Raw genomic sequence first — 13,672 nt, 5'->3', positions numbered from 1 at the left:
AAAATGTTCTGAAAAATATAACAAATTAAGAATTTTTTTAAATTTATTTGAGTATGTATTTCTCTTGTTTTATTTTATGAAGAAATCACAAAATCCATACCCACATAAACTAAAATCAGCTAACCAGCAAAATTTGAGGAGTTAAAAATATATATGATTTCCCTAAGCACTAGATTTTGCTCCTGAATTATAAATTAAACATGTATTTTTAATACTGCCTTTAGCGTGACTGTCTCACACTGATTATGTAAGGCTCTTAATCCATTTCTATTACTTTTGCTAAAATATATGGTATAAACTGTGACAATGAAGTAGGAAGTAACAGATATAACCAATTATTTGTATTTAAATCACTGGTGGTTTAATATAGCTAATTATGCTTCTCTAATATTTATCTAGCATTCAAAACACCTGCGTCATACTATGTACAATTTTGTATAAGACAACAAGACATCTTCCTCAGCCTTTTACTCCAGAGTATAAAACAGGAAGAAAGGAAGGAAGGGAGGGAGAGAGGGAGGGAGGGAAGGAAGGAGGCAGTAGCAATTGGGGAGCAAATTATCATTCTACCAATCCAAGATGGCAGTAATTATTTAATCCAAGTCATCAAGAATGCAGAAATGGGAGACGAGGCTAAAGTTCTGGAGTCTGGGCCACCTTGAGAAATTCCCTGTCTTTTGCAGACATTCTGCTTTTACCTTAGAATGGAAGAAACTAGATATGAATAAAGAAGCACCTGCCTTAGTAACTGTGACCTATACATTACCTCCATCTGCATAGCGACTTATTTCAAAGCTCTGGGAACTATTCACAGCTGCTGCCTTGTCTGTTTCTGTAACATCCATTGAGCTAGATGAAGACTAATGTTATCACCATTTTCCAAATGGAAAATGTGAAGTGCAAAGGAATGATATGGTAAGTCTGAGGAAAACTAGAATTCAGATTACACCACAAATAGCCTTTCTCTCTAGAATCTATTTTCCCTACATGTTTACTAGCCAAGTGTGCTCTGTGGTAACGAACATGATTCAACACACATCTATTTCAACACATTGTTTGGAGGACAAAAGTGTTATAAGAGCTCTGATGGGTAATCTGTTAGCTCTTATTTTGAATATAATGCGTGTGATGTTTTCCTAATGCTACATTCAAATGCAAATAGTAAGAGGTCTTAAAGTGTTTTTCACAATGAAAATTAGTTTTGCATCTCTATTAAGCTATAAATTAAAAAATATCAACACACAAAAAAAACTATTGTAGAAAATAAAGTATGGTTTAGGGTCAATTTCAATAACTTCAAGGTATTACGGAAATGCACTTACAGTGATCAATATGCATTTTTCTTACTCAAGAGGCTTTTATGCTGATGCACTCATTTTCAACAAGGGAAAATATATTGCACTGTGAAAACAAAGGGAAATTGGTTGACTTATATGACTACAGTAATGTTTCATATCTTAAACTTCTGATGATATTGCAGGGTAGTAGTACAATTACCATACACCTCTCAAAATATTTTAAATCTAAATATAAAGCCATCACCAAACCACAGGAACCATATGAATATCTGATTTGGGACACTACAAATCTGAAAACTATCACTCTGGAAGTATATTTGTGGAATTGAAAGAGCAATTTGGTGTTTAATTTCATGTTTTCTTACCACATTAAAAATATCTGTATAAACATGCATAGAAAAGCCATGCCATGTTAAAAATACTGATGTTTACATGAAATGAGAAAACAGTATTACTATGGTTATGTTGTATTAGAATGTTGAAAACTGTGTTACCACAAAATAGCTAAAACTTGTGATTGAAATTAACCAAAATATCACTCTTCCCTACCAATCAACAGATAATCAAAAGTGGTACGAGTCATATTTTCTTAATGATTGTGAAAGAGAAACATAAATTTAGTTCTTTCATCTTTTTTTTTAGGAATCCACAAATGCATTGCTATTTCTCTACAGTGTTCTTACATATTATTTAAATATATAGTTAATATGTCATATGACCCATTTGATGTCCTTTTCAGACCTTGGGAATAATGTATTCAAATGCCCTTCAAAGAGATCATGCAGTCTCCAGAAATGATCAAATATGTCTCAAGTTACTGTGTTGAGGTTTTACATTAGGAAGCAAATGTCTGCCAATCGTTCACGTAATTTGCACTTGCGAGAGAGTGAGGTTTTTTTTATTCTTTGTCTACTCAGCCATCCTATATCTTTAAAAAACATAAGGTTCTTTGTGCCATTTCTTCAAATACTCATCCTTGAAATTCTAACACCAGGAGATTCAGATCCTGTTCCTAAGGCGATGCCCTGTGTATTCTATTTATACCTGAGATTTTTCATCTTTTGCTGATATAAGCAACTGAAGATAAAAATAGGTCATTTAGACAGAGAATCCTAGATGTATGCAAGACAGAGGTGTGAAATATGAGATAAGGGGAACGAAATTTGAGGAAGAAACTTCTTGGATAATCCTTTAACTTGATACTCTATGTCTGTTATACATAGTAGGTGCTGTACAAGAGCTTGGATAAAGTTCCAACTTACCTAATTATAATATCCAAATACAGGTTCATCAGTGACTATGATATATAAATTTAATAAAGAATGAAATGACCTAATTCTGAGATTGGCATTTAATTTTTCATGAGTGTAGCACATGATTCTGTCTCCAGTGTCCCAATCTTTATTGTGTGTTGCTCCTTCAAAGATATAAACACAAGTAAAATATGACAATAATAAAGGTCACGGTGGAAACAATTAGAGGGTAGGAATGCATCCTCCATTTGCTTATCCAAAAGCATTGGTTTTCCTGTAGTGCATAACTGTGTGCAAATACAGTGTTTTGATGTCCATTACTGTCTTGAAATTTTGGAATTATCATCGGTTTCCAGCAATAACTTACAGTATTTCCCCATGTATAAGACATACTTTAATTTTGGGGCCCAAAATTTGAAAAAAATGTATTACATAAAGTTATTGAATTCAAGTTTTATTCATCATAAAATTCATACAACTCCTCATCACTGTCAAAACTCCCAACCATTAGCTTGAACTCATCTGTGTCTGATGACGAATCACTGATTTCATATATTGCCTCGTCCTCAGTTCCATCTATGGCATTTGAAATCTACAACCACTGTATAAGACACACCCAGTTTTTAGACCCCAAACTTTTTGAAAAAGGGTGCATCTTATGCATGGGGAAATATGGTATTCCCACTAGGTTTGCCCTAAGAAACGTGTGCCTTTATATTAACAGCCCAAGGCAAAAATGGTATTCCAATCTACCTCAGCCTGTCAGGTTATACTGACAAAGCTTATTTGGAATGTCAAGGTCTTCAAAGTGACAATTACACGTTTTCACCTCTGACATTTTCATTATTTAGGTTTACTTTTCACCTGTGTTCCCAGTAGATATGACACCTATTAAAGAATGTGCTGGATATTATCAATGTGGCAGTTTTTATTATAACTGTAGTTATCTGTTAGTAATTTCTTGATATAGTAACCAGAATTAGACATTATTACCCTATATTTGTTCAGTCTTCCTACATTTTTCAATTTCAATTTTACCTATAAAAGAGTATACATTTCCTCACATTAATCTTTTAAAGTAGGTAAACCAAGTTTTATTATGGTTATTTTATAAATGAAATAAAGGACTCAGAATGACATTTTTAAAGTTACACAAGTTAGTATCAGAAGCAAAGACAGAATCCAGGTTCCCAGTTCCCAGGTGAGTGCCCTTTCTACAGAGGCCATCTACCCAAACCTGCATAAAGTGAATATGGATTCATGAGCTTCTTTTTGCCCAATTTGTAACACTGTAGGAGAAGACATCAGACTGCATCATTTGTTTGCTAAAGAAACAAGACACCACTGATCCCATGTCTGTGATCTCCACATTAGGCTATTACATGCCCTATGAAATGTATTTCATGAATATCCATCCTCTGAGGGCTCAGTCAGTCTTATTCACTTTGCATTCCCAGAGCCTCACTAAACACCTGGTCCTAAGAGGAATGTGATGGATTTCCCCTGTTAAAGTAATGGTTCATGGACTGTCTTTAGGGGGGAAAAAAAAAAAAANATAGAGCCCGATACAAGATATTACTGTTAACAAAAGAAAAATAATGGTAGCTTTGAAGACAGAGACTATAAAAGGTTACTTATTTTTAAATTTGTGATTTCTAGTCACTTCCTACACCAAAACCATGGTTCAGGCCACCACAACATCCTGATGGAGACAGGCTTAGTGCTTCCTTGCTTTCCCTCTGTGTCTTTACTATCTATTCCAAGTCCGCTAGCAGCCAGAATAACCCTATATAAGCCATTTCATGTCACATCTCTGCTCGGAACCCTCTCTGGCTTCCTTTATCTTTTCTGTAGTCGCTTTAGTGGCTCGCCTGCCTGCTCACTCCTCTTTATCTTTTTGGCTATTTTGTAAATATCCTGAGCTTGCCACTACCCCCGAGTCCTTGAACTCACCCTTCCATCAGCTTTCTGTCTCTAACTTTACACTCAATGTGGTGCTTTCAATATTTTCCTTCACAGCACTTATCATCACATAATATAGTCTACATTTGTTTACTTAGTTATTGTCTATCACCCCTGCCTAAAAAATAAGTTCATCATAACAAGAATTTTAACTTTTTCCTTCATTGTGCCCTTGACTAATGCCTGACAGATAAATATTTGTTGACTAAATATATCAGGAGAGACTTCTTACAGACATGGATTTCTGAAATGGGTTCTGGAGAAGCTGTTGAATTTAAACAACTGGAAATGGTATATGAGCAAATGTTCCAGGAAGAACAAGATGAAGGAAACACACAGAGTGGAAGAAAAAAAAAAAAAAAATATATATATATATATATATATATATATATATATATATATATATTATTTTAGCATTTCAACTGAGGCAAAATAATACTAGGAGTTAGAAGACTCTAGATCTGTTTCTGTGACTTTCCAAGTATGTTTTATTGAAGAAATTTCTTATCTGTACTATAAACCTTTCTACCTCACAGTATTTCTGTAAAGATTAAACAACCTGAGAGAAATGTTTTATAAGAGACGACAAAGAGATATACAAATATAAATTAATATTATGTTGTCTGTATCTGAAATATCATATCTATTTTATTCCTGGTGATGTATTCCCAGAAGCATGTTTTAAAGGTTATAATAAAAATATTTAATATATGTTAACATATTTAATTATCATTACTTCTAAGCCTTATAAAATTTAAATTTATATTTGCTTATACATTGTATAATTTAGTTTATGTTATAGAAACTACATGTCTTATATAATTTAGGGTATCTTAATTTTAAAACTGACTTCTAAAAATAGAGATTGGTTGGGATTTTTCTAAAGAACTAGGGTCTTCCTCTCATAAAATATACATTTTAGTGAGGAGAATTGATATACAACACTACAAGAACTGCAAATTTGAATCTGGCAGGTCAGATATTTTTAATTGTTTTTTCTTCATGTAGCAAGAGAAAGCAATTAGAAAAATACATAAAATGTTCAAAGTCTATTATTTCTTCACTAAATGGCTTGCATCATTCAACCCATCAAAAATATATGTAAGCAACAACGTGGGGGACTGCCTTACAGTAATTTCTGGGAATACCAGCCCCCAGACAGTGTAGAGTTGACTGTTAACACTATACAGACAACCCCACCGCATTCTAAGAATAATTTGATAGCTCCTGGTAGGGCCCCACTTGGCTCATAACCCCCTACCACTTTAATTATGAGGCACAAGTCCTATTTAGTATAACAAGAATATATATTAATATCTACAAAGTCTTCAATAATAACAGCAGAAATCCCAAAGGTTTAAAGTCCTCGGGGTTACCTCATTTCTATAAGCTAAGCAAAGAAATCAGGAACTTGTTACCCAGGAGAATAGACTGTTTTCATATTATAGTATCTATTAAGGGTGCCAGGGCTGTCTTGTGGGTGGAGCCAGTCTAGTCACAAAGGGTCACAGCAAAGAGCTCGTGTTGGCTCCATAGGCAGAAATGAGGCTGGGAATAAGGGGACGTTTTAAATTAAACTGAGAATAGAATTGGATTTGCAACAAAACCTGGAAAGATTCCAAGTCTGAATAAAAATCTCATACTTCATCAACTATAAAATAAGAAAATCAAATAAACTGGGTTAAAAATGCATGATTTTCAAATTTAATGTTTATCAGATTATGAAAGCAATATTCTTAGTCATCTAAATATAAAAATTTTAAAATAAGTAAAAAAAACAGATGCAGATAAATACAAAAAAAAAATATTTTTCTACAATTAACATTCTACTCTGTTTTTCTGAAGTATTTATTCCTAGCCATTTCTTTTCCTACTCTAAGAATGTGAGAAGAGAGACACATATATTCTCTTTTAACTCAATTTGTTTTCCAAGTACCTCATGGGTAAAAATGTAATAATATTGGGTTATCAGAAAAGTCATGATGTATTTTGTCTATGTTTTTCAAAACTCATTTATTTTATATAAAGAACAAAAATTAATCAATGATATACTGCCCATTTTGTTCGATAACCTTTTGCCATCTTCCAGTGAGCTTCATAATTCCTCCTTCATAGAAGAATCTGTCTTTATTGGCGAAAAACTGAACAAGGTGCTGATTTACAGGCTCATCTGAATTGAACGTTATACCACGCAAGTTTTGAAGAGAGCGAAACAAGTGGAAGTCTGGAGGCGCAAGTTCAGGTGAGTCTGGTGGGTGTGGCAACACATCCCATCCAAGCTCCAATAATTTCTGACAGGTGATAAAACTTGTGTGTGGTCTCGCGCTGTCACAATTGAACACAACTCCTTTACAATTAACAAGCTTGGACGTTTCTGGATGATGGATTCGTTCAAATTGTCCAACTGCTGACAGTACACATTTGAGTTGATTGTTTGGTTCCTTGGTAGGAGCTCAAAAAACATGACACCTTTAAGATCCCACCACACTGAGAGCATAACCTTCCTCTGATGAATGTCTGCTTTCGATGTTGCTTGAGGCGAATCATCACCTCGGGACCAAGGTTGTTTGCACACCACATTGTTGTAAACAATCCACTTCTCATCAACAGTTATCAGTTGCTTCAAAAAATGATCATTTTCCTCACATTTAATGAGCATATCACAGATGTTTATACGCACCGTCAAATGAACTTCTTTTGAGTTCATAAGAAACCCAAATATCAAGCTTGCTTACGTATCCCAGCTTCTTCAGGTGGTCGTGAAGGCTTGAATGACAGATGTTCAATGTTTCTGCAATCTCTCATGTCTTGTAACATACGTTTGACAAGATCAATGTCTTTATTTTGTCGTCATCAACCTCAGTGGGCCTCCCTGACTGAGGAGCATCCTTGAGATCAAAATCACTAGCACGGAATTTCGTGAACCATCGTTGGCACTGACTTTATTGTACAGCATTGTCACCGTAAACTTTATGCAACTTTTCACAAGCTTGATGCATGTTCTTCCCTTTATGGAAGTAAAACAGTTAAAATATGGCAAAAATGCAGTTTGGTCTTCCATCTTCAACTTGTAAAACCTCCAAAACTCAACCAAATTGCTCAATTTTTTTTTAGAATGAAGCTAGATCTGTCAGCTGTCAAATGACATAGCAATAACATGATGCAAATGACTCTAGCACTTCCAAAAATGAACTAGTGCCATCTGTCACAAACACGCATCATGACTTTTCCGACAACCCAATAATACCTATACTTCATAGTTGTTTTGAGGTTTAAATATGGATAATAGAAGTAAAGCTCAGTAAAGAACCTGGCGCATGGGCCAGCCGAGTGGCTCAGTTGGTTAAAAATTAGCTTAAGAGCGCGAGCTCTGAGCAACAGGGCCATCGGTTCGATTCCCATATGGGCCAGTGACGCTGCCCCTGAGTTGAACTGACAACAGATGGCAGGATGGCTCAGCTGGTGAGAACATGTGCTCCTAACAACAAGACTGTCTGTTCAAAGGTGAGCTATGCCCACCCGCAACTAAGATTGAACACAGCACTTTGAGCTTAGAGGCCATGAGCTATGATGGGCAGTCAGATGGCAACTGGCGCCCTCCACAGCTAAGATTGAAGAACAACAACTTGGCTAGTCCCCCTCCCCAATTCCCCAAGAAAAAAAAAAAAAAAAAAATAGAGCCCGATACAAGATATTACTGTTAACAAAAGAAAAATAATGGTAGCTTTGAAGACAGAGACTATAAAAGGTTACTTATTTTTAAATTTGTGATTTCTAGTCACTTCCTACACCAAAACCATGGTTCAGGCCACCACAACATCCTGATGGAGACAGGCTTAGTGCTTCCTTGCTTTCCCTCTGTGTCTTTACTATCTATTCCAAGTCCGCTAGCAGCCAGAATAACCCTATATAAGCCATTTCATGTCACATCTCTGCTCGGAACCCTCTCTGGCTTCCTTTATCTTTTCTGTAGTCGCTTTAGTGGCTCGCCTGCCTGCTCACTCCTCTTTATCTTTTTGGCTATTTTGTAAATATCCTGAGCTTGCCACTACCCCCGAGTCCTTGAACTCACCCTTCCATCAGCTTTCTGTCTCTAACTTTACACTCAATGTGGTGCTTTCAATATTTTCCTTCACAGCACTTATCATCACATAATATAGTCTACATTTGTTTACTTAGTTATTGTCTATCACCCCTGCCTAAAAAATAAGTTCATCATAACAAGAATTTTAACTTTTTCCTTCATTGTGCCCTTGACTAATGCCTGACAGATAAATATTTGTTGACTAAATATATCAGGAGAGACTTCTTACAGACATGGATTTCTGAAATGGGTTCTGGAGAAGCTGTTGAATTTAAACAACTGGAAATGGTATATGAGCAAATGTTCCAGGAAGAACAAGATGAAGGAAACACACAGAGTGGAAGAAAAAAAAAAAAAAAAAAAAANGGGTTCTGGAGAAGCTGTTGAATTTAAACAACTGGAAATGGTATATGAGCAAATGTTCCAGGAAGAACAAGATGAAGGAAACACACAGAGTGGAAAAAAAAAAAAAAAAAAAAAAACAGAGTCTGTGCAAACCCAATAATTCACGTTATTGTTGTACGCCATGTGAACAGAGGAGTAGTCATAGTTCAGAGTACAGGGTGGACGTTATTGGGGTTTGGAGGGCCATGAATGTCAGACAGCACGTTTGAATTGAATTTAATAAGCAATGGAGGACCTCTGGAGGTTTCTGAGTAGGGAAATAACATGACTGAAGCACTTAAGGAAGATTTATCTTGCAGGAATATACAGTATGGATTAAAAGAGGGAGGTCTGTAAAGAGAGAGGCCAGAGCTTCCCATAAACCATTCCAACCTAATTCATTCTAACATTTGATAAATCAGAAAGACCTTCAGATTTTAATTTGTAAGTTTTCCAACCAAGGTCAGTGAATGAAAAGTAAAGCCCTTTATGAGAGAAGATAAAGAAGCAAAATGGGAAAGAACTCACAAATATCAAAAACAAAATCCCAAGAAAAGAAAATGTATCTAATTAATATAAAAGACTTTTTTAAATGACCAAAGAACATCTGAATAGAAAACACATGATTGAAACTGGGTGACTTCTTATATGACTAAGATATCCAGCTGTAAAAGAAAATCATGTTTCTACTATGTCATCTCAAAAGTATATGATACAAAATAGTAATGCTCTCAAAGAAATGAGAATATTCTCATTATTTTATTACTGTACATCTGAAGTAAAAACAAATAAATTAAAACTATACTATGTAATGTCAACATGGAATTAGAATTTCTGCTCCACTGAGAAAATAATATGGACTTTTATTAAGCAAAGGGGAAGAATGTAATCCAAGAAAGTGATCTGTTATTAAAGCCATGCATTTTTCAAAGACAGCCTTCAGAAATCCTGGCAAAGGATCAATGATTCAATTATAATTTTGAAATCATAAACAGTTATACTATTTACTGAATTTAAATGATCCAACAGCCAATTCAGATATTTCATTATATACGTGAAAAAAAAAAGTCACTGATTTAACTCAGAGGAAATTTTTTTCTTTAATTTTATTCAAGATGTGTATATAGGTCATTCCTAGTTCTTTCTAGTATGTATTCCCTTATTGAGAAAAGATCTTCAAATATTACTCCACAGCAAATCTTTACCTTAATATCAACAAGCTCGAGGAAAATCTTTGAGAAAACTGCTCCCTGTGTTTCATGTCAGCAACACTGCCTTTACACAAGTGAGTGCTTCACTTCAATGATTCAGTAATTCAACTCAATAATTTCAAATACTATCCAGGTCCCTTGGATTCAAAATAGGTTAAAAATATCATGCCCTCAAAGACGTTAGAGTCTGTCTAATATATGTGGAGAGAAACATAGGTAAATAATGTGAATACAATGTGTAAGTGCTATGATGCAAAAATGCTTCTTATAGAATGGCCACTACACAGAACAGAGAAGTTCTTAGTAAAACCTCTGCTCAAATATCTTGAGACTGAGCCTGCACCTTATGCAACTTCTTTTTTTTTTTTTTAATTGGGTAATTGGGGGAGGGGAACAGTCCTGGGGAATCGGGGGAAGGGGAACAGACAAATTGCTGTCCTTTTGTTCTTCAGTCTAGTTGTGGAGGACGTTGCTTCGGTGAGGCAGATGGGTCGCTGGCCTCTGGACAGCCGCTCAGCATGGCTCTTGGCTGCTCACACAGACTACCGGCTGCTCACGCTGGCTGCCAACCACACACGGTAGCTTATGGCAGCCCACTGCAGCAGGGGCTGCAGCCTACGCCGTCGCTGGCAACTCACGGCAGCCCAGTTTCATGTCGAGCTGTAGAGGGCAGAGTCACTGTCCCTCATGTGGGATCCGAACCAGGGTCCTGCTGCTCAGAGCTGGCATCCCAAGCCAGCTCTTAACCAACGTGCCACTCTGCCAGACCCCCTTATGCAACTTCTTTGCAAGGAAACACAGAAACCCACCTGAAGCCTATCCAGGATATATGATATGAGGAAGTATGAGAACAAAGATGTGTGACAATAACCTCAACTCCCAGGCATCAGAGAAGCCTTCCCTAAAGGAGATTTTAGAAACCCTGTTAAACAAATAATTTGAGAATAACAAGAAACTATTGTAGGTAGAAGGAAGAGCAGAATCAAAGACACAGAAACATGAAATAACTTCGTATGATTAAAGAACTACAGATAGCTTAGTAATGCTTGGATAAGATTTTGTGCCAAGCTGTACTGACTACCCAATTAGGAAATTACATTCAGAGAAATAAAATAATATTTGTCTAACTTAAATAACATGCAGGAACCTTTGAATACGTGGATGTGTTGAAGAACGTGCGTCGACGTAAAACAATGGAGTCATTTTACAAATAAGTAACAGGTCATAAAGCAGCATGGAAGGGTAGCACACAAATAAGTGAACACAAAGTTGATTGATCAGTAAAATTCCACACTCCTGTTGTTGGGTAAAGTACCTGATAGTGGAATATAAAAAAAAATCCATAAAGCCATAAGTTTTTGATTAACAGGAAATACTCTTCAAATAAATGTTCAACCCAGTACTTTAGCAAGAGCAGTCTACATTATCTAAAATAGAAAGAAAAGTAGGAAAATCCTCAGACCTCATGAATAACTTCAGAAAGTATTTTTTTTTTCAAAAATGGAGACAAGGGCATCTCCTACATTTTACACACACACACACACACACACACACACACACACACACACACACACACACACACCTTTTTTTTTAAACCAGCGGGTGATGAATTTAGCCTAACAGTTAAACTTTAACAGTTTACAGACTAAATGAGAATGTACAGGGCCGGCCGAGTGGCTCAGTTGGTTAAGAGCTCGCTCAAGAGTGTGAGCTCTGAGCAACAGCAGCTCGATGCCCGGCCCGAGCTGAGCTGCTGCTGAACTGCCAACAGGTGGCAGGATGGCTCAGCTAAATAAATAAATAATTAAATTAAAAAAATGTACAAGAATTAGAATGACAGCATAGATATAACAAGGTAGTCCAACAAGCACCATCATCCATCCATATAGAGCATGGGCTGACAGGAGACCCAGAAGAAAGTGAGCCTGATGAAGGAGATCCCACCTCACATGTTCCCAGAGCACACTGGGCTTCTGTGTCATAGCACTTCTCTAAAGCAACTCTATGTCTTTAATGCTACCAGTACCAGACACATCAGCGGTGCTTGAGAAATTGAATCCATGAATTCCTAAGTATGTATCTCCCTGCTACTCTACACATTTAACAAGGGAACAGTCATATCCCGTTCACTGCTGAATCTTTAGCTCCTACCACAATTCCTGATACATGTAGAATATTATAAATAAATACCTGTTAAATGAATTAATCACTTAGTTAAATATGCAGCACCTGACAACAGAAAAAGAGGACCAGCTTAGAGAGAATTGTTTTCTTTTATCCACTGTGATAAATGGTTTCACTGAAGCCTTAGTAAGAGAGAGAGGGGGAGGAGGAGAGGGAGGGGGAGTGAGAGAGAGAGAGAGAGAGAGAGAGAGAGAGAGAGAGAGACTGATTGATTGTTAAGGAGAAATGAGGGGTAAAAATACTCAAGATTCAAGAACTCAGAATTGAGAGACCAAGTAAACTTCACCCTTGACAGAATATAGACCTTTTATGCAAAAAACAAATATTAACTCAGCAACTCTGAAATAGTTACGTCAGGTGCCACTAAAAGCTAGAATGCTAAATACTGAGAAAAACACAATTTTCTTATCTTCAATAAGTAAAATTAATTCCTATTATACAATGTTCATAATTATCAATTGCATCAATGGAAACAAAGTATATTTCATTGTCTCTCTCTCAAAAGGGTAAAAATGTGTAAAATTTCAAGTGATATACAAAGGGGCTTTTAACCTAGTATTCTTTAGTCACTGAAATTATAAAATTGTTTAAAGCAGCAAAAAATGTCACTATAATAGTAGCTAATGAACTATTCACTTCAAGTATCTCTCTCTACTTAACATACGTATAGATGGTCCATGGTCAGATGGATCAATATAGAGATAGCTATATCTTTGATTACATTGTCAATTTCTTTATCATCGCTTTGGCATTACAAATATATTGCATATCTAAGTAAAGTGTAACTGCCATTTCATTTATAAAACATAGGATTTCATTAAGTCAATGAAAATGATGAATAACTGCTACAATCAAATGCATAGCTACTGACAAATGATCTGGCAGAATGAAACCACTAGATAAATGAAAAATATATGTATTTTCAAGGGTGTTTCAAAAGATATTGGTTTATTCTCTAAAAGATGAAGAAAATCCCTCAGGAAAAAGATGCTTGTGAATTGCCTTACTACCCTTTGAACTCCCAAACCACAACCCTCCCACCCCTTTCTCCTTAGCTCAAGATGACATATAAGCTTTAACGGCTTGATTTGTCTCCTAGTCCCATATTCTAATGGAGACCCCGTATATTCTGATGCAATAAGTTGGGTTATTTTCTCCTGTTAATCTGTCTTGTGTTATTTTGATTAGACCAACCAGAAGAGCCATGAGGAAATTAATCACCTCCACACTCTCTCCAGAACATGAAGCTATGGATTCAAACAGAGCCCAGAATGAAATACCCTTTTTCACGAAAGT

Source organism: Hipposideros armiger, unplaced genomic scaffold (genome assembly GCF_001890085.2).
Source record: "Hipposideros armiger isolate ML-2016 unplaced genomic scaffold, ASM189008v1 scaffold_947, whole genome shotgun sequence".
Taxonomy (NCBI): domain Eukaryota; kingdom Metazoa; phylum Chordata; class Mammalia; order Chiroptera; family Hipposideridae; genus Hipposideros; species Hipposideros armiger.
The sequence above is the reverse complement of the archived record's forward strand: the minus strand, read 5'-3'. Positions refer to the sequence as shown.